Genomic DNA, 21,312 nt, shown 5'->3' with positions numbered 1-21,312 from the left:
AAATGTGTCACCAGGAAAGCAAGTACCAGAAAGAAACTCTCAGGTTATGGTTGACAGCATGAGCTCTGGATCTGGGGTCATGGAATTGACTCTACCACAAACACATGATTGCATACCAGATGTGGACTCTTTCTGAACCTGTTTACTCCACTATAAACTAGAAGGGAAGAATCGGGACTACCCAAAGGGCAGCCGGGAGCGTGACATCCCATGATAAGACTACCACTCAGTGTGTAGACTGTGACAAATGCATCTGTACAGGCATTGAAGTGGGCCGCAGAGCACTGGGATGTGCTTGGATTATCTAGCCAGCATTCCCAGACTCCAGCAGGATGGAATAGACCTTCCCCTTCTCTTGCCTTGCATTACGCCTCAAGAGTAGCCTCTGTCTCCCTGCACATCCCTACATTTGGATTCTGTTGTCTCAGGACCAAAACACTAGACCCAGTATCCCATATTCCAGTTTCTGTTGGGAGCCAGTTGGACCTAGGGTAATGGATGTTGGCAACATCCCCATTTCACAGATGGGCAGGCAGATGAGGCCCTTCTATTATGGGACAAGTTAATCAGTCTTGCGCATGCACAACACATATGCACACGTCTGTGTGCACAGTGTTCTGGGATTTCTGCCACACCTTGCCAGGATGATGTGTCCCCATCTGCCTCACAATCCCACCATTCCTGGAGCGGTCTGTGCAGGAGAGAGGAGGCTATCTCCTCTGCCTCACCCTTTTGTTAGCACCCTTTCGTTTCTCTAATGACAGGCGTGGAGAAGCTATTTGTAAAAAGTAGCAGAACCCAGTGGACAGGTCCAAATGGGGGCACGACTGTAACTCAAGCAACTGGTTTACACTCTCACCTTACCCTCTGCAGTAGACCCCTGAAATATCGGATTCGTCTTACACAGTCTTAAGCTCTAGAGAAGGGAAAGCTGGATAACCCCTGACACACTACTGCTATGAGGTCTGAGCTAGAAGACCCCTGAGGCTACAATGGCATTCTGCCCCCCCCCCCAGACCTTTACACAGAATACACGTGCTGGAAAGTTAAGAGACCTGCTTTTAGGGGACTGTCAAGGTGGGAATTCCACATTCTGCCTACTAATAAATGTTTCCTTTCTGTTCTCGGTACTTAAAAAAACTCTTTTTAATTTCAAAGTAATTATAGACTCACAAGAAATCGCAAAAATTTACACAGTAGTTCCATATACTTATCACTCAGTTTTCCTCAGCATTTTACATAGCGTATTACATTCTCAAAAGCCCGAAATTGACATCTGCACAAAGCACTTAACTAAACCAATACAATTACCTAGATTATAGACTTTACTCAAATGTCACCCGCTCTGTGTGCACTCGTGTGTGCGTGTGTGTGTGTGTGTGTGTGTGTGTGTGTGTATGTGTACGCACACACACATGCTCAAAGTTCTATAAAAATTTATTTGACCTAGAGTTTTTTTAAATATTGAGACACTTGTAGATCTATATACAGCTGTAAAAAAAAGACAATTCCTGTACATCATATTCCTCTTACTAATTAATATCTTCCAAAATCATACCATGACCAAGACTCCAGCATCCCTGCAGGAGGCACACAGACGACCAACACTGCAAGGACCCTGGAATCTTTTGAGTAGTGACACCTACGACCCTGCTGTCCACCAGTTAGGCATGCAAACCAATTCCTCCCACTTAATTCTGTGGTTCAAAAGTGTTTAAACTGTACTAGTTACCTTGTCTATTTCAGAATAATCTATCTTTACAAAAAAACTCTTTCTTGGATTTTACAGGAATTGCATTAAACCTGGCAATCAGAGTGAAGAACTGATATGTAGAACTAGTCAATCCATGAACGTGGCTGAGCATCTCCACTTATTAGGATAGTTCCTTCATTTCGTAAAAATATGTAGTCTAACACATGCAAATTCTGTGCGCATTTCTATCATAAACATTTCCGTTTTTAGCAGCCATAAATGGTATCTTGCTTTCATTTCACCAGGCCATGATTTTAGTGCGAGTTGTATTGATTGATCTTGCTGTCTTGATTGGCCTGCGGAGCACCTAAGAGGCTCAGAAAGCACGTCTCTGGGTATGGCTGAGATGGTGTTTCTAGAAAAGAATAATTAGAGGAGAAAGACTGGCCCTGAATGAGATAAGAAGCATCATGCTGCATCTGAGAGCCTAGACAGAAGGAAAGTGGCAGAGAGTCTGGATCTGCCTCCCCTTTGTTTCCTAGACTCCCCAAGGTGAGCTCGCTCGCTATGGACCCTCATGGCATCATGTGTGCTGCATAACTTTACGCCTGGGACAGAGACAAGTGACTGTCCAAGTTTTGTTTCTTGTTGCTGTGATAAAAAAAATACCCTGACAAAAGCGACTTAAAGGAATAAGGGCTTATTTGGCTGTAGTTCTGGGCTAGAGTTGCTAGTGGGAGGTGACAGTGGGAGGAACTTGAGGCATTACTGTCAAGGGCAGAGAGCCATGAACTAATGCATGCATCCCTGTGCTCGGCTCCTCCTTTTGGTTCACTCTGGGACTCAGCCCATAAAATAATGCTTCTTGCATTCATTTAACCCAATTAATCCAACTGTGAAAATCTATCCTGGGCATGCCTAATCTAGAAATTCCTCATCGCCACCTCCTTCCCACGGGACTCTAAGTTGTGTCAAGTCCATCACAGTGACCATGAGCTGAATCCTGTAACCCATGAGCCCAAATCAACCATCCCTCCTTTAAGCTGTTCTCTCAGAGATTTTGTTACAGCGCCACCAAGCTTGACTAATACACTTGTGTATAGAAACAAAATTGACTTTTTTGTGTGCTGAACTCACTTCCCAATTCCCTGAGGTTTTTCTTAACTTTATAGGTGACAATCATACCATTTCAAATAGGGAAAAAATCCAGTTATCTCTTTATGATTTCCCTTTCCGTCTGTTGTTTTCCTTCTTGCCTGTTGTACTGGCAAGAGCTTACAGCTCTGTTTTTGCACAAAAGTAGAGAAGGGCTCCATCTCTGCTTCCAGGCCTTAGAAAGCATTCAGTCACTCACCATTAAGTATGTGAGCTGTGGAGGTTTTGTAGGATGCTTTTTACCAAGTGGAGGAAGAGTCTCTTTATTTCTACTTTTCTGAGATTTTTTTGTCATGAATAGGTTCTCAGGTTTTTTTAACAGTACAGCTTCATAATGTCTAAAGATGAAATTCCTTTGAACACATTTCCTGAACACATGCCTTGAATAGTTTACATAGACCACCGGTCTGCAAGTGGATCCAGATTGCATTTATGGGGAAAACTGAGTGTCTCCTTTTTCACAGGTCTGCTGAGGCCCAAGCATTTCAGCCTCTGTGTTCAGCTCCCACCATATCCCATACAACCAGGATTCATGGACTTGAGCTCTGCTGATTGCCCATTGTGAGCAATACTCACTTTGGTTCTATTAGTTTGCCTGGCTTGGAAAGGGTCCTGTAGAAGCTTTATGCAGATGAGCAGCTCAGGCTGCCTTCTGGTGGCTCCTTACTCAGTTATTCCATAGGTAGCTACTGAATACTTCCAGACAGAGGGCTCCAATATACAGGTGATGGTTACTACAGTGAACGGCTGGCAAAGGCTTCATCATTTAAAACCTCAGATGGGGTATCGCATCGTGGTGGCTCTGGCTAGGACTATGATGTGGAAGAGACCCCAGTTTATCAGGTCTTATTTTGGTGCTCTCTCTGCTCAGAGACTCGGTGGCCCTCCTGACATCACAGATTTGGGAGAACTGGGAAGCAAATCATAGTCTCCTTGACTAAAGGTGGCCACCACTAGATGGAGTTTCTCTCTTGGGCTTTTCTTGATGAGATTCATCCTGATAACACCCTACCTTCAGCTCATATGCATAAAGTAAGGAAAGACTATTACTAAATACAATGCCTTGAGATTCACAATGGTGTGTTCCCTCACCAGTCATTACAGAATGTGGTAAAGGTGGTGCCAGCTCGCTGTGCCCTCCCTGCTGCATGGAATCCAGGCTCCCTCACCCTGGGAGGCAGGGCCTGAGTAACAGAGGTCAAATCCCAAAGGGCCTTTCCATGAGGCTAACTGTGGCCATCCATAGGGCACCTTGATTCAAGCAGAACACCATGCAGCCCTGTAGCTCAGCAGCCAGCTGTGCACACTGCTCTAATTGGGCGTTTTCAGGCCATTAAGTAGATCGATCAATGACAATTATCTTTGGCTTTAATTCGGTCCCTCCCCTGCCTCTCTCTGGGCGATGGAATTACAGAGAAAGTTATACTTTTATACACAGAATCACAAATACTCACATGCATGTGTGGCATACGGACATGCATTGGTGTATACAGACATGCAGTGAAGCAGAGGCCATCAGAATGAGCACCCCAAGACTCCTGTCCCTTCTGGTCTGCCCCCCTCATCTTCAGGAGACAGGCAACTTTACATTGAAAATCATGGGGGAAGGAGAGAAGTTGGAGCTTTTCAGGATGCCCAGGGGAGTCCCCTACCTACCTTTTTGGGCAAGTAGAGGGAGGAATAATGTTTTGGGGATTGGCTACAATGTCTAACTTTTTTGTTTTGCTTTATTTGTGTTTTGAAAAAAGGTGTTTCAGTATATAGCCCAGGCTAGCCTAGAACTCTCCATTCTTGTGACCCAGGTTGATGAGAGCTGGGATTGCATGCATGCACCATCATAATTGGCCTCTCTTGTGTTTTCTTTATTATGATCAATATTATTTTGACACAGGATCTCATGTAGCCCAGGTTGGTTTAGAACTTGTAGATAATAACCTTGAACTTTGGATTCCCTTGCCTCCACCTCCTGGGTATTAATATTACCAGCATGTCACCATACCTGCTTTTATTCCGTACGAGGGACCAAACACAGGGCGTGATTCATGGTAGGCCAGCAGTCTACCAACTCAAGCAAAGCTGCCTCCGGTCCCTTCCAGGGTCTTTCTGAGTCTGAATAAGAGAGGTTCCAGTGTGGCTTGGATGTGAAATGTTCCCCACTGGATCTTGTGTCTAAACACTTGCTCCTCAGCTGGTAGTGCTGTTTTGAAAGGTTGTGGAATCTTCCAGAGAAGAAATCTTGCCAGGGGAGGTGAGTCAACATATTCTTTCCTTCTTAAACTATAAACAAAAGTAAAGTCTGCCTGCTGTTAAGTTGCTTTCATGAGGTGTTTGATCACAAAGACAGAAAAGCAACTAATACAAGCCCCTCGGGACATGGCCTTCTGTTTGTAACAAGAATAGAGGAACTGACCATCCACAAAGCACTTAGTTAATAACAAGCAGCTGCTTGGACTCTTGACATGCATCAGTCCTTTGACTCCTCTCAACATCTGTCAGACAGGGATCGTTCCTCCAGTTCATAGACCAGGAAACAGAGGCCACCAGGTGTCATGGTCATCGCCGGCAGGTATTTCTCATGCTGTCTTTTTCACTTTTTTGCATGCCAATCAACGAAGCCATGCTCTCTAGCTTAAACAATGGCATTGAACTATGACAGAGTTCCCTGCCTGGAATGATGCCTTTCTTCCGCATAGGTCACATACACCTGTTATCTTCCAAGACCCAAAATACATCTATGGGGACCCTTTTCTTAGTGGAGACTTCTCTAGGCTAGCCCTACCCCCTGCTCCATTGGCTACCAGCTATCCCTAACCCAGCTGTTGTTTTCCCCTTATTTCCCAATGTTCAACAGGTTGCAGAGTACACACACTCCAAGGGCAAAGAACACATAGCTTTTTTTTTTCTTTTAGCCCTATGCCTATGTATCCAGAAGTTCTTATTGCAGGGCTGCCCTATATCAATGGCCCTATCTCATTCAGCAAGGAATCTGGTTTTCAGTAGAGCCTGTTTGTTCAAGCACTGTGGTTTTGTTATTTCTGTGTCTGGAATCCACAACCCAAAGAAGATCTAGGTCTATGAAAAACTGCTTCCTGTAAAACAGACGCAGCATAGGGCTAACTCCTAAGCCCTCTTCTCCCGCCAGTGCTGCCTCTGCTTCTGCTGTCCTCAGGCTCAGTGCTATGGCTCAGCTCCTTCCTCTCATACCACCTGGGCGTGGGGGGAAAGCTGAGACCAGAGCTGCTCTCTCCTCTTCTCCTTCTTTCCCTTTCCACCTGCATTGTTACACCAGCATCTTCCGATCCAGCCAGCCAGCAAGCAGCATTTCCTCATTTGCTGGCATAAGGTCATTTCTCAGAACAATGGGATCTTTTCCTCAGCCAAGCCTTTTACCCATAATCTGTAATGCACACACCTCTTGTCTTCTCTCTGTTTCAGATCCATTATCAGGCGTGAGAGAGCCCTGCATTTGTCCCTGCTAAAATTGTCAGTGCTGCTGGGGGATGTTTGTTCAGACACGAAAGAGCTGAATCAGAAGACACCTTTCCTTAGAAGCCTGAGTCCAAGCTTTTGGTGTGTGTTTTGGGGTCTAAAAACAAAGCACTAATGCACTTACTGACAAGTGTGAGGGGATCCTTGCTTGGGTGCATGGTAGGGCGTGCTCACACAGAGCAGGCTCTCGTATCAGGCAAAACTGGATTTGAATTCCTGCTAAATCGCTCATTAGCTATTCCACACTGATAAGTTTGCTAAGCCTGTTTAAGCCTTAGTTTTCCCTATATGTAAATTGGAAATAATACCAACAACCTTACAGATGAGCTATGAGAATTAGAATTACCTGGTACAGAAGGCTGGCACATACCATGAAGTCACCTGCTTATTTGAGTGAGGCTGGCCTATCTGGACAAGTCCTGAGCTGCATTCTGCTGATCCGAGGTCTAACAAAGAATGGTCACAGGCAGGATGATCAGCAAACAGCACTTGGGAATTGAATTTACTGGAAGACAACAGGAACTAACTGATCCTTTGTTTTGTGAAGGTTAAAGGTCAAATATCTAGGTAAGGGACATAAACTATACTGAGACACAAAGGCAGTCTGAAGTTCTTAGCTCAGTGTACCCAGTATCAAGGAGAAGACTTGGGACTCAAAAAGAGCTGGTCAGTTTTCCTGGGGTGGTGGCTGCTTCCTCCTGCTGTAGTTACCTGAGGCTATGAATGCATTGGTGGGGGATGGAGTGAGGAGGGGTTTTCTGGAGATCAAGCCCAGGGCTCCATACATGCATAGCAAGTGCCCTTACACCAGAGCTGCGACCCCACTCCCCCATTATGTTTGGGTGGTGTTTTCTGAGATAGATAAAGCATCAAACCTTCCTCATGCTATGACCCTTTCACACAGTTCCTCGTATTGTGGTGACCCCAGCCATAAAATTATTTTCATTGATACTTCATAACTGTGATTTTGGTGCTGTGGTAAATCCTAATGTAAATATCTGACGTTTAGGATATCAGATATGCAACTCTCATGAAACAGCCGCTCAGCCCCCAAAAAAGCTGTGACCCACAGGTTGAGAACCACTGCTTTAGATGATTCTATCTTTTATGGTTTATTTGTTTGGCATGGGCTCTTGCTGTCCAGGCTGGCCTTTATCTCTTAATTCTGTCTCAGCTTCCCCAGTGTTGGCATTACAGTGTATTTCATCACACTCACCTACAGCATTCTAAATCTGAAATAGAACCAAGATTTTGAATAGGAAGAATGAGAAAAGCAGTAATGTGCTACTTCCAGCATGGCCTCTTGTCACTTCTGGCAACATGAAGGATAAGAAAGAGCACTGATTTGGGAGCATGGGGCTTGGGTTCCCAGATCTGCCACTTGTTCGTGGTACAAAATTAGATGCAGTCACTTCAGTTCCCAGAGCTTCCATGGCATCCTCAGTCACATGGGAACATTTCAGTGGCAGTAAATGTCCTTGGCAATACCAGTGATAGATTATGTTAGTGTTTCACATGCCTACTTTAAAAATAAAACAAGACTAAATAACAACAACGAAGAACCTAATTGCTGATTTGAATTGCTTATCCACCATTCCTATTCATCTATTTCTTTCTCTTCTCCTTTCTAGTCTCTCTACTGCCCTTGCCCACACCTACTTAGTTTCACACATTCAATTAATTCAGTGACAACTTAAGTACCCAGAATTTGCAAGGAAGCTAAGCATGTTAGTTTACAAACATTGACAATAACAGGTGACAGGCGATTTACTTAGTTAATGGGTTTGAAATGAAACTTCTGATATTTTGGCGTATCATATTCAATATGTCTTACCTATTTTGAACCTAATAGAGAGCACTGAAATAGTCCACATGGTGGAACTCATTCCCAAGGTTTAATTTATATAGTCCAAATCAGTCCTTCATCTGTAAACAATTCATTCTTCCATCCAAGATGTATAAGTTTTAAGAAACATTTAATGGCTGGATTGTGGGAAATAACCTCAAGAAACTGGAGAGGAAATGCTAATGGGCATGAGATCAAACAGATGCTAATGTAGGGATGAGCATCTAGGCCAGTGAGGATTAATAGTGAGAGTCCCACTACCAGGGAACAACGAGAGAAAATAAAAAGAAGGAAGATGATGTAGGGCCGATCAAGTTCAAATGTTTCAGTAAGCCGTAATAATCAATGAGAGAACATGATGTTGGAAGAATGTATCACTACAGTGAGAGAGTGGAGAAATTCATTGGACACGCGACTTAACTCACAAAACCCGAGGTGAGTATGGCTGTATTAGAAACCTTGATGGAGTCAGCTAGCTGCATGCCTACACTATACAGATACATACTGAAGTAAAGGATGCCCTCGAGGATACCTTGGCAATGAGGCACCTTGGGAGCCTGTGTTTGCGGGGCTGCAGTCGGAGCCAGCCAATTGCCCCCAGTTTGTACCTGAGAGGGGGAGTGTGGATTGAGAAAGGCTACATAAAGACCTAAAGACATTAAAGAGAAAGACAGAGACACAGGATAGAGTCAGGAGGGCAAATCAAGTCAATACTGAACTTGCTTAGTTTATTCTTTAACATTTTTAAGAACCCAACCAAAAGTGGGGACAATGGCAGAAGACTTCTATTATCATGTATAAGGGGCAAGGATTCTTATTTCTCTTAATCCTCCAGGTATTTGGTAGCCACATCTGCTATCTGACCCTCAGGGTCCAGTGTAAACACACCTGAACCCAAGTCTGTTATTATTTAGATAAAGACATCTGCTATAAAGACCAAAACATCCTGCTGCAGCCAAGCTTTAGACCTTCAGGTCTAAGGATGGTTTTGAACTCTCTGATCTTGAAGCAAGATGAAATGGGCCCCTCTTTATGGGCCCTAACAGGGCACCCATCAGCAGGAGAATTGTATATGGCTCTCAACATGGGAAAGAATTAGAGTGTTAATGGTAGTGGTAAAGAAATGGAGAATTAATTGAATAAAATAAGATGCACTGTAGTTGATAATCATGTCTTTGTGCTGGCTGATGTCACAGTAGTAGCAAGACATGTTTGCTACTTTCATGACTTTTTTCTTGAGCACCATCAACACTGCCAGTCACATGGTTACTGCTAATTTTTATCTACCTATTACATGCAGGCCCTGGGTCAATGCTTTCTACTTTTTCATTTTTGTGTTTCTAGTTATTATTGCTCTGAATGGGAAAAGTACTACTCAGTGTTTCACAGGTGAGAAAACGGAATCACTCAGTAATTTAAAGAATTCACCCATGTCTTCATGGTTAATCAGTAAGGGAGGTAGATTAGAAACTCTACCTTGACTGATGTAGAGTCAAGTTTTCTTTTCTACACTCCTCATTATAAGCCCTTCCACTCCTGGCCTGACAATTCAATCCCTGCAAATCTCAGGTCCCCTCTCTCCCAGGAAATTCTTTAATTAGACTGTGGGCTTCCTTTGTCTCTGTGACAGTGTGATACAAGTAGATTGAGACACATCAGAGGGTGGGTGAAGTTGACTCAGTTGTAGCAGCGACAACTTTGGAAGAAACTGAAGAGTTTGAGTAGCACATAGAAAGGAAAAAAGGCCTTGCTGGTTAATTGCACAACATCCTAATTCACAAGGCACACTCAAATTTCAGTGATAGTCAAATGTGAAACACAGTGTATCCTAGAATGAAGGATTATATTGAATACAGAGCACACAGGGTCACTCTGGAAAGTGTATCTCCTGCTGTGGTTCACATACGGAAGAGTTTGAGAACTTCTGTCTTTTGCAATGTTATGGCGATGGGTGTCCATACCATAGTGGAGCTGCCAACAGTTTCCAGCCTGGTCATCCAATCAGTGTGTCCAGCCACGGACAACCCTGGCTTAGCTGGGGCTGCCAGGTGCCCTGTGACCCAGCCCCTGCACAGTCATGCTCCAAGGAGTTCATGGGTCTCTTACTTGTATCAGAGCCAAGCATTAATGAAGGTACTTGGCATTTCAAGGATGTGACCCAGAGGTGTTCCTTTCTCGGGTTCACATTAGACGGAGATAAGGTCCTGGCCAGCCAGCATCACGTAAATTAATTGAGGTGTTGGGAGGTAATCAAACGGGAATTCTTAGTCTCCAGGCGATACTCACAAGGCTATGAGCTGGAGACAGCAGAAAAGAGCTAAAAGGTCAGTCCAGGGCACTGTCACAGAAATTCTGACTTCTGCCAGGAGAGTTTGATGATGGGAAGTAAGAAGATAATGATTTTTGTGCTTTGAGTTCTGATTTGACCGTGCTCTACAACCGTTATTGATTTATTCTGTTCAACAGATATTCATAGACACCCTTCAGGTCAGGCAATGTGCTAAGGCCGCCAGAGGTCACAGTGTGTGTCAGAGAGCAATTGATTCAGAAATGACTTGGGTAGGTCTGACCTTGTTTTCTCACCTCTGTTTTTTCTTGGCCACACAGCCTGATGCTTAGAGCTCCCTATTGCAACCTGGGAGGGATGTCGAACCCTAAGAAACACCTGGCCATGGCTAGGCATGCTTAGCATGCTTGGTGAGCTCTGCCAGCTGCCTGCAGGAACTTGGCATCGAGTCCCAAGTTTGTTTGTGTGGAGACTAAGTAAAAGGCACTGATGGGGTCCTTATTAGCTCCTTTAAAAGCCCATGTAGCAACTTCAGAATCTTCTAGTTGAATTGGGTGTGTGGACCATAGGTGTGTCTTGTGCACTCAGTGCCAATAAAAGTCTGTTTGCCTTACCTGAGGGTGCTGCGCCCTCTAATAATGCGATAGCTAAGAGTATTGACCCTCTGCTATAATATGCATAATTTTGTATTTCAGTAAGAGCCGTCTACAATGCTGTGTGAGAGCCTGCTAATATGCCCATTTTACAGGGCAGAGGTGTGTTTGTCCTCTCTCACCAATTGCCTTTGTATGGACAATGCTATGGTGCTAAAGATGTTCATCTTGACTTTTAACTACCCTGTGACCACGAGTCCTTCATTGTTCTGCTCCAAAACTGCAAGCAGGAAGAAGTGAAGCATCACTGAATTCACCAGCGTGCCTCAGTTTCCCTTATTTCAGACAGAGAGGGGCTACTTAAAATGTTTTACATTTATTTGTTTAGTAGGGGCATGTGCACCTGTGGGTGCCCACACATGTGACATGTGCAGAGGTCAGAGGACAACTTACAGGAGTGAGTTCTTTCCATCCACTGAAGTCATGACATCAGGCTTGACAGCAACCACCTTTACTCATCTTGCTAGTCCATGAAGGGTTTCTGGGGTGACAAAGTAAGGCATACGCTGCACTATCCTAGGAATCCATGAAGAGTCCAAGGAGGAGGGGGAGCAGAGGACAGGGAGCCTGAAGAGCTGGCTCAAATCCTGAGTCAGTCATCGCCTGCTGTAGAGCTTGAGTGAGCCCTTCAGTTTCTCTGGATCATCTGTGTAGTCCTTAAGGACCTGGTCAGTACTGATACACATGAAAACACAAGCAGTCAACAGTATAGTCCAGGCGTGTGTCTGTGTGTCTGTGTATACCCCTATGTGCAACAAACCTATGTCTCTACATAGTTATTTGTTCTCAGTACCCACGGCCTGCATCTCCCAGGCAGTGAGGGAGCAGGGCTCAGTCTCAGCCACACTGAACAGGTCTGCTAGAATGTTTAATCCCCTGATATGGGAAGAACATGTCTCTTGTGATATAACTAAAACAGTTATGAGTTTATACCACATAGTTTGAATGCCACTCAGCAGGCCCTGAAAGCCTACTGACGTTAAGAATTGGATAGGAATTCTTAAAAGTACAGCCTCTGTGCCTGTGGGGTCTGAGCAGTCTTCTGGACTTGGCTAGTCCTCTTGTGCTTCCCTGGCCATCTATTGTCCCACAGAGGCCAGGCCTTCTCAGCGGATGCCTTGATTTTCTGACAGCCCCTGGCAAGCTGAGCATCACTGAGCCCTGTTGCCCTTACCTGCCTGCAAGGGTTCAATTCAGTTGCTGACAGTCAACAGCTCTCCCTGTGGGATTGGTTATATGATCCAGGTAGATGATACAGGGCTCTGTGACTTTTAGCTACAAAGAAACATAGTCTGACAATCAAACACTAATTAGGCGGGTTCCATTTCTTGATGATAACTTGCAAAATGTGGGTGTACATCCACAACTCAGAAAATGTATCTTCAAAATCCAGATCCCTCTTCCAAATGCTCTTGTAAGACATCATCCTCTCATGACTATTTCCCCTACCCCCAACAACAGCCTCCTCCTCCCTCCCACTCCTCTGTCTGCCCTCCCCTCCTTCCTCTTCTTCTCCCCTTCATTTCCCCCAACCCTGTCTTTCTCCTCTTTCCCCATCCTCTCCCCTCCCTTCTCTGTCTCTCCTCCTCATCTCCCTCCTTCTCTTCCCCTTTCTACCTCTCCCTGCCTCTCTCTTCCTCTTCCTCTCCCTCTCCCATTCTTTCCTCTCTGCACCTAAGGCTCTTTGTCTGGGCCTTTCTTCTCCCTTACATCTTTATTAGGAAGATCAAAACCTTGACAACTTCAGCATTCCCTCCACAGCACCCTTTGACTGAATTCTCCACCAGACACGAGATGGAATCGGATCTAGCTAGCAGCCATTCTTCTCCCATCAAGGGACGGGGAGGAATGAGCAATCACTGTCCCCCTTACAGTCACTTCCTTGTATCCGGATCCGTGCTATGATTTGCAGAACTGTTCTCTATCTCTGCTAATGCGATTGCTCAAAGGGCACTTTAAGGGTAATCATTATCCATTGATTTCTTTTCCGAAGCCTTTTAGTCCCTCCAATAAGCCCTGCCAAATGTTGGCTGCTGATTCTATTTGTTAACTGGGGGAGAACTTTGTTGTTTAGAGGCTGTCTAGTCTGAGGGCTCTGTCTACCCTCAGTGGGGCAAGGTGGCCATTTCCTTCCATCTTTTAGTGAGGAAAGTCACCTTTTGATTAGGATTTGAGCTGATGGTGAAGCCCCCTTCTGGAAGAAACCTGAATACCACAGTACTCCCTGTGCTACACTCTTAACAGTCCTTTGTCCCCTCCAGGAAAGCAACTGTTCAGGGTCTGTTGTCTATTGCCCCCTTGGAGAATTTCCCAGGGAGAGATAGATAAGTCATCATCTCAGGAATAGCAGAGAGGAAAATGTCTGACAGATAACCAGAAGCACAGGACCGGCATCAGAGTCTTCGCTTAGGGCAAGTTTGAAAATTCTAGAAGGCAGCAGGACTGCAGGATTCTGGGAAAGAACCCTGAAAGGGAGGCTATGGCTGAGAAGTGTGTGTTCTTCCTGGGAGCCTTTAGTTCATGGGGGAGCTTTGCGTGATCAGAGGGTTCTGCAGTCAGCCTGCTGAGAAGGCTAGAGCCATGCCTGTCTCTTCTCAGCCACAGCCAGGGAGAACTTGAAAAACTGAGGTGGGACTCTACGTGTAGGGACATGTCCCTGTGTTTTTAACCTGTGCCTGTTGCCTTTAAGCTCGGGGTTTGAACAGCTGTTGTCTGCCGTGATCATTTATAGTGTTCTCGTGTACATGAGTGTGTTTGTATCCTTGTATCTGAGGATGATGTGTGTGAATACTGTGTACATGTGAGTGCTGAGGGCTTGGCTCAGTGCTATGTCCATGTGCACACCTGCGAGCAGAGTAAGGAACGGTGTGAACAAGTGAGAATCCCACAGTCAACACCTTCACACCTGTGGAGAAGAGCTCAGGGGATGTCCCCCACAAATCTTGGCCTGAGAAAGAAATCAGTGGGGGAAGAGAGCCAGGCATCTTCCAAGCCTCTTACCTGTTTGCCATCTTCAGGTGGTTCTCTGCCAGAGAGAGGGCTTGATTCTGACATGTGAGATAGATGGCTGGCGCATGACAGGATAGTGACAAGGAGTAGAGGTTTTATTGAGTCCCTCAGGCACCTGGTGCTGACTCAGAGAGAGAAGCAACAGGATGGGATCGTAGTGTCTCACCTTAGTGAGGCTTCCTAAAATTTCCAACCAAGAGTACCTCACAATCGCTAGAACATTGAGAGATGCACAAAAGCATGTCTGTGTCCCGAGACTCAAAAAACTGATGTAGGCCATGAGCACAAAGCCAACCTATGATACACAGTGGCAGCTTCTTTCTCCTAAGATAAAAAAAGTAAAAACAAGAAATAAAATAAGAAAGGAGCAAATACCACAAACATGTAATTCTCCAAAAAGCCTATTAACGTGTGTGTCTGTGTTTGTGAGATGGTGTTTATGTCTAACGTATGTGTATGTGTGTGTTAGTGTGCTTGTCCTCTATTACTCCTCATCCCTTCTCTTGAGGCCAGCTACCAACCAGTAATTCCCCACAACCCTACTGTCTCACCCACCCCAAGTCAGTTGAGTTACAGGTGTGCCTGAGATCACATCTGAAGTGTTGTTGGGGTGAGGAGAGGAGCTCAGGGAATGGGATCTGGATTTGAGTCTTCATGCTTATGAAGTGAGCACACTTGCCTGCTGAACCATCTTTTCATTTCCCTGTTACCATTTTGTCATCATGTCCTGTACATGGTTTCTTTGCATGCAGTAGCATTTGGGGTCTCTATTAGTATTCATATATGCACACAATGATTTTGCATTCTTTCATACATATGCATTCATTGTCAGTTCTTACAAGATTGTGTTAATATACTGTTGTCCTGAAACCTGCTTGCTTCTTCAGAAAACATTTTTGGGCCTCATTCCCTGCCATTTCATACAAAACATCACCAGTCATTGACATCATTTCACATGGCTATTGTTGTGGGTGGGCTCTGAGCTGCCATCCAGCCCCTTGATAAATGATGTTTTCATGTTGTTCTAAGTTCTCTGATGGCAGTGAGCATCCTGTGTGTGCCTTGGCATATCCTTTTGTGACTCTTCCACTAAAGTCATGGCAATGAGGTTCTTTCCTGAGGGGGAATCTGCCAAGAAAGGAGGGTTGGAGCCATGTGGTCTGTGTTCCCTGTTAACACACAGGGCAAATTCTTGTTGTGTGCCTGTGGAGTCTTCTCTATACAGAGACACACTAAAAATAAGTTCACCTGTCTTCTCCTCACTCTGTTTATTTAACTGTCTTTCTTACGGAGCCTCAGCATATCCAGGAGGGTTTAAAAATACACACTCCAACAATTCAGCTGCAGAGCAGGAGATGAAATGGTGCCTCCCACTTTAGGATTTCATTCCTGCTGCTCTGGCACACGGAAACGCTTCACACAAGAGCTGGTTCTGGGTGGATCCCAGCCAGTAGAAAAGCAGCATGGCCTGGCAACTGCCCTGGCTATTCTGCTCACTGCTGGGGGACAGCAGTCAAGAAAGCTGTCTCACTTAAACTCCAGTTTTTGGAAATGAAGATAAAAATGAAATGCCTAGTGTAAAATGAAAAAAATTAGGATTTCATTTTGGGGTGTGTGTGTTGGGGGGTGTATACAGGTACCCTCAGATACTGGGTAAGGGTGTTGAATGCCTTGGAGCTGGAGTAACAGGTGGTTCTGAGTTGCCTATGAAAGGGTGTTATGGCAGAAACTCAAGTCCCCTGGAAGAGCGGCAAGTGCATCCAACTACGGAGCCATCTCTCCAGCCCTTAAATAATACATTTCTAGCAATTAGCCTAGTACATGAGCAGTGACATTAAATAATGGCCATGTTACTACTATCCAAAAGTTGTGAGTAGTTCACTCTAACTATAGTATAGCCATTGTCATCTCTATAAACAGTGTCACCAGACAGTCAGCTGTTTGATTTAGGAGTTGGAAGTGGAAAGCCAGACTTGGTTGACAAATATTCTTTTATTTGTTTATAGTATTTATTTTTTCCTGGTTATTACATGCTTGTAAAATTTCTAAATAATGGAAGTGTGTGACTTGGAATATGTGAGATTTACATTATTTTCTGTCCGAAATAACTACTGCTTGCCAAAGAATATTTCTGTATTTTCTTGTTTGCTAGTTTACTATCTGTTATCATCACACTAAAATGAAATTCCAACAAGACAAAAGATGCAAAAAGGCTTTCTCCTTGTGTTTCTTTCCTATGACTATAACAACACAGCAGAGGTTCAGGGATCACGGTTTCTGAGCTTCTGCTCCATCATCCAGTTGGCCCCATGACTTTGCCCAGTGGAGAGACAGCATAGCATGACAAAGAGATCATTGTGGAGCAATCTGCTTACGTCAGGTTGGTCAAGAAGCAAAGAGAGAGGAAGCAGAAGAGAGATACTGGAAACCTACAACCTTATTCAAGTGCATACCTCGAATGAACTTACTTTCTTCTTCTAGGCTCCAGCTACTACAGTTTCCAGCACCTCCCCAATAGTGTTGTTGCCTGGAAACCAGACCCCCAACTCACGGGCCTTTGTAGCACATTGAAGAACCATTTATGGTACTGTGAATATCCAGCATCAGCACCACAGTTTAATACAATGCAGGAAAGCAGGAGCTGCTTGATTTGAATGAATATGTTAATAATCATTGTTAATAGCCTAGGTAAAAAACTCTGGTAATGATTGAGATAATGCAAGGAATGACTGTGTCTGTTGCAGTTGGGTGAAGCAGTCTAAGATGGATGAGTTTATGAACTCCTTAGACCCAAAGCATGGGATATACCCAGCAAGCAGAAACACTCTCCCCAAAGAATGGAAGGCCAGACATTTGATGTCAACCCACAACCCTTTATCATGAAGGGGAATTATTTAGGCAACTAGAGGTTACCATAGGTGTTCAGGACCTGGGACCAAGAATTATAGGAGTGGGTGCTCATTTCTAAAACCTAAGCATGTGGCTGTTTCACTCATGGGAGCTTGCTTCAGAGTTTGGGACACCCAATAGCTTTGTGGGAATATTCAGAGGGAGCTGCCAATGATCCAGGGCAAGGATGGAATCCCTAGACACAGATGCAACACAGAAATTAGGACAGAAAGCCCATCTGAAGCCCCCAACTCTACAGTCTTACATGGGAAATGGGTTTAGGTGTTACATAGGAGTCAGGGAGATGGTTCAGCTATTGGAATGCTTGCCTGGCAAGCATTATGGCCTACGTTTAGGACCCTGGCATCCATGTTAAAATAAAAGCTCCCATTGCTGTAATCCCAGTGCTGGAGAAGCAGAGACAGGCAGATCCCTGGAGTTCTCCACCCAGCTAACCTAGTTCAGTTGGTGAGTTCTAAGTTTAGTGGGAGACCTTGTGTCAAATAACAAAGTGGGTGAAATGATTGAGACACCTGACACTTAAGTACACACACACACACACACACACACACACACACACACACACACACTAGGTAACAAGTACTGACTGAGAAGCTACTATGGGTGAATAGTGGCGAGTGCCATAGAGGGTGAACATGCTGTCTCTGGCACAAACCTTGTGCACAAGCCTGAGGGTGTGCTGGGGGTGCACACCTTCTTTATGCTGGCCTTATTACTTTGTGCTAGTTGGCATACCTGGCATGATAACACAAGAGGAGCACACGACTTAGGAGGTTGTAGGGAAGCAAACATTAGCCTTCAACAGAAACAGGGCTTCGGTGACCCTGAACATGGGCACTAAGGCCTTTGTCAGAGACTGGAAGTGGGGTGATGTTGTCATGATTGTTTTCTAACTAGTCCTTTCCCACCACCTCTGACTTCCTATGCCCCAGTCACCCATGAGTTGCTTTTGACACTATGCTGGTTGGAACCAGCCCATTATGTACACGATCCATGCTCCAGGCAAAGGTTTTCTTCATGTAACATTATTTGATCACTAACTCCTGTGTGTTAAGCATTATCACCTTCCAGATAAGATAATCAGGGGCTTTGAATGGCATTTTCCCAAGGCCACACAGCCAGTAGTGGTGGCAGAACCAGGAATCAAACCCAGTTCCACCTACTAAAACTGTGCTTATAACTGCCATCCTGAAGCCTCTTCTCCCAGACCTGCATGCTCAACCTTGCTTTGAACTGATAAGAAGACCCCCTTCCTGGCTCTCATTAATTTATTATAGAGTAACAGAGAACATAGGGTCACTGGGCCCAAAAGCATTTCCTTAAGTTAACGCATCCCCCCATGCCTCCCCCTCTCTTCTGTTTTTAACTCAGAGCCTCTCAGACTTGACAGGAATCCTCAGGTCGTTGGCTCAATATCATCCCCCCTTGCTTTGCCTGTAAGATATTTAAATGTGTTCAAGACAGCAGTCTTCCCTACTGGCTACAGTGGAAAGTCATCACATGTGAACAGAGGAACCCTGGGAGTACTCTCTCGGGTGTTCCACGACATGCTTGTCTTTGGAACTCTTAGACCTTGCTACCATCTGCCCCATCATGCACCTCCTAAGAATGCCACAACTTCCCCAATACCTTTGTCAATTGCTGATGTTCTTCCTCTGTCACCATGCCATGCATGGACTAAGCCCACTACAGGCATGGTTGAATTGTCTTCCCAAAGCCTTTGTCAAGGCTCTTATCCCCTTTTATTGATGAAAGAAACAAAAACTCAGATCAGTTACAGAACCAAAGCCAGGCAGGTCTCTACTGAGGCTTTTTCTGCTGTCATTCCACCACATTCTCCCTGTTTATACTCCTCTTCTGCTTCTCCTCTAAGCAGCTGAAACAGGCTGTAGTCAACACCCACCACACACATACACACACACACACACACACACACACACACACACACACACACACACACTAATCCTCATACCAGTGCACCACGCTAAAGACTGAGGGAGAGTGCAAAGGCCAGTCTTGGAGGAAACAATCACCATGGAAAGATGGCTGACTACTTAAAGTCCTGATTTCTGAGTTCTCTTGTCTTGAGAAAGTGGCCCCACTTTATCTGTGAGCTGACCATCTTCTGAATCCCTGGTCCTTCCCTCCTGTTATCATCCTGGGCCCCATGCACGGAGATTGAGCATCCTGCCCCCACTCTCTGCTCAGGACTCATAGTTTAAGAGGGTTTGGTGGTGGGGAAGCTACTAAGACAAAGCAGAGGATGGCAATGTCACAACACAGCAGCCAGGAAGCAGAGACGGGGAGTTCCCAGGTCTTCCTCTCTGGAAACACCCTCACAGGTATACTCACAAGTGTGACTTACTGATCTCCCTGGAGATTCCAAATCCAGCCAACATGGCAGTGAAGATTAGCCATTGCATTCATTCAACAAACAATAGTATTCATTACACAAAGGCAAGGGTTCAAAGAGTGAGCATAGAATTTCAGTGGCATAGAACCTTCCACATCAGTCCCCATTTAATACTTGTCATGTGTCACCCTAACTAGGCACTAGGAAAGTGTGAACCCTAATGATGATGGTACAAGTTGTGATGATAGTGACAGCAATAAAAACAACAACCAGCAGTTCATTCACCATGGGTATGATGTGTAAACTACAGGCTGCCTGCTGCCTGAATGTTCACACTTGATTCCTTCAGTCATCCTAAGTGGGTGTTGTTATCATTCCCATTTGACAGATGAGGAAGCTGGCCCAGAGGGGAAAATGGCATTTAAGGGCTCATATCACAAAGTGTCAGAGCTCTGATTTGGAACCCAGAGCCCAAGTCCTTGGCCACAGTGCTGTAGTATGTCATAGAGACTTGATCAGCCTGGTCCTGATCAATACACTCAAGGTCAGGTTACATGGGTCTGTAAGCCCATCCAAGTGAGGACTTTTCCTCCTTTCTCCTGGGGGAATGACAAAAGGGTCAAGAGAGGCTTCCTGAAGGCAGCACACAGTTTGTCACTGAATGCCGATACAGTCCCTGAAGAAAGGTGTAATGTGGGTGGAGAGAGCAGTGTGAGCCAGGCAGGACTTTATGGCATGGCACAGCCTGGCTTTTGGAGGATGGAGCAGTCAAGGGAGAAACCAGTGAATGAAGAAGCCACAGATATTATTAGGAGTGAGATTTCAAAGTCGCTCAGATGACAGGCAGCCACCAAAAGACTCATAGCACAGAGCCGAAAGGTCACAGACCAGCTGTAGTAGGTCCAACAAGTACTCACATGATAGGTGAATGTGAGGAAGATGGGGAGCGTGGGGAGCCCGGGGAGCCCGGGGAGCGCGGGGAGTGTGAGACAAGAAGACCTAGGGAGACTGGTCCTATAGAAGGCTCAACAAAGCAGCTGCACCTTAACCACACACAGACCTATCACCTTCCCCACTTTTCCAGTCCTGCTGATATTGTCTGAGAGAGACCTCCTCTGGGGTTCCCATGGGTGGAATCACTCTAAGCCACCCCATCTTACCATGGACTGGTGCCTCCTTTCTCATGCTGTTAATGGTGAAGATCTATTGGTAAAGGCTGACTCTGCCACTCTAGAACTTTGACTTGAGGCCTTCAGGGGCAGGGTTCCGACTGTAGTAACTGTCTATGGCATTCTTTAGTCTTCCAAATTCTAAAAGAATATAGTCTCTCTTGCTCCATTTAACTACCACAGAGTTATGAAGTCAAGAGGCAACTGCCTCCCTCATTCTACAGCTAATACCCATGTTAATGCAAGCCTGACTGCACAGCTTGCTTAAGCACTATTTCCTAGCAAGTTTTACAGATATGTGGTGAAAGCAGAACAGTGCTGTGATTTCCCCCAGCTTCCTCCAACTGGGAGAGGTGTGTATTGATGGTGTAGCTGACTAAGATCTCCCCCAGGATAATGAAAAGTCAGCCCCAGTGTTCTAATTTTCAGCATAATCATCACTACAGAATAGCAGATCTAGGGAGATTCCAGATCTTAACCAAATGGAAAGGTAGAAGAAAAGCATTCAGAGACCAGGGAGGAATCCAGGACAAGGGGCTGGATTATCCTGTGACTTTGGAAGCTGGTTTAGGAAATCAGAGCCAGGTAGGCCAGGAGGGCTGAAGGCCCATGAGGACCAGAAATAGCAGTCACATGAACAGTTCAGCCAGGTGTCAGCCAATGATGCATGCTCTCTCTCTCTAGGTTCTCTGGGAGTAAATGGAGGAGGGCTGATGTGACTTCTGGGAGGTTAGGCCATACTCACATC

At 45.2% G+C, this 21,312-nt stretch overlaps 1 protein-coding gene and 1 long non-coding RNA gene across 2 annotated transcripts in view; one reads left to right on the top strand and one right to left on the bottom strand.

Moving 5' to 3' along the window:
* Asic2 (acid sensing ion channel subunit 2) overlaps nt 1–21,312 on the top strand; it is a 1,047,597-nt gene that overhangs the window by 445,076 nt on the left and 581,209 nt on the right. The gene's annotated exons all lie outside the window — the stretch shown is intronic.
* LOC121141432 lies at nt 11,426–21,144 on the bottom strand. Its single transcript, XR_005878347.1, has 4 exons — nt 20,556–21,144; nt 14,124–14,456; nt 12,298–12,398; nt 11,426–11,798 (listed from the first exon to the last, which is right to left on the bottom strand). It is a non-coding gene; the product is annotated as an uncharacterized LOC121141432 (long non-coding RNA).

The sequence above is a fragment of the Mesocricetus auratus genome, unplaced genomic scaffold (genome assembly GCF_017639785.1).
Source record: "Mesocricetus auratus isolate SY011 unplaced genomic scaffold, BCM_Maur_2.0 Super-Scaffold_100007, whole genome shotgun sequence".
Lineage (NCBI taxonomy): Eukaryota > Metazoa > Chordata > Mammalia > Rodentia > Cricetidae > Mesocricetus > Mesocricetus auratus.
The sequence above is the reverse complement of the archived record's forward strand: the minus strand, read 5'-3'. Positions and strand labels throughout refer to the sequence as shown.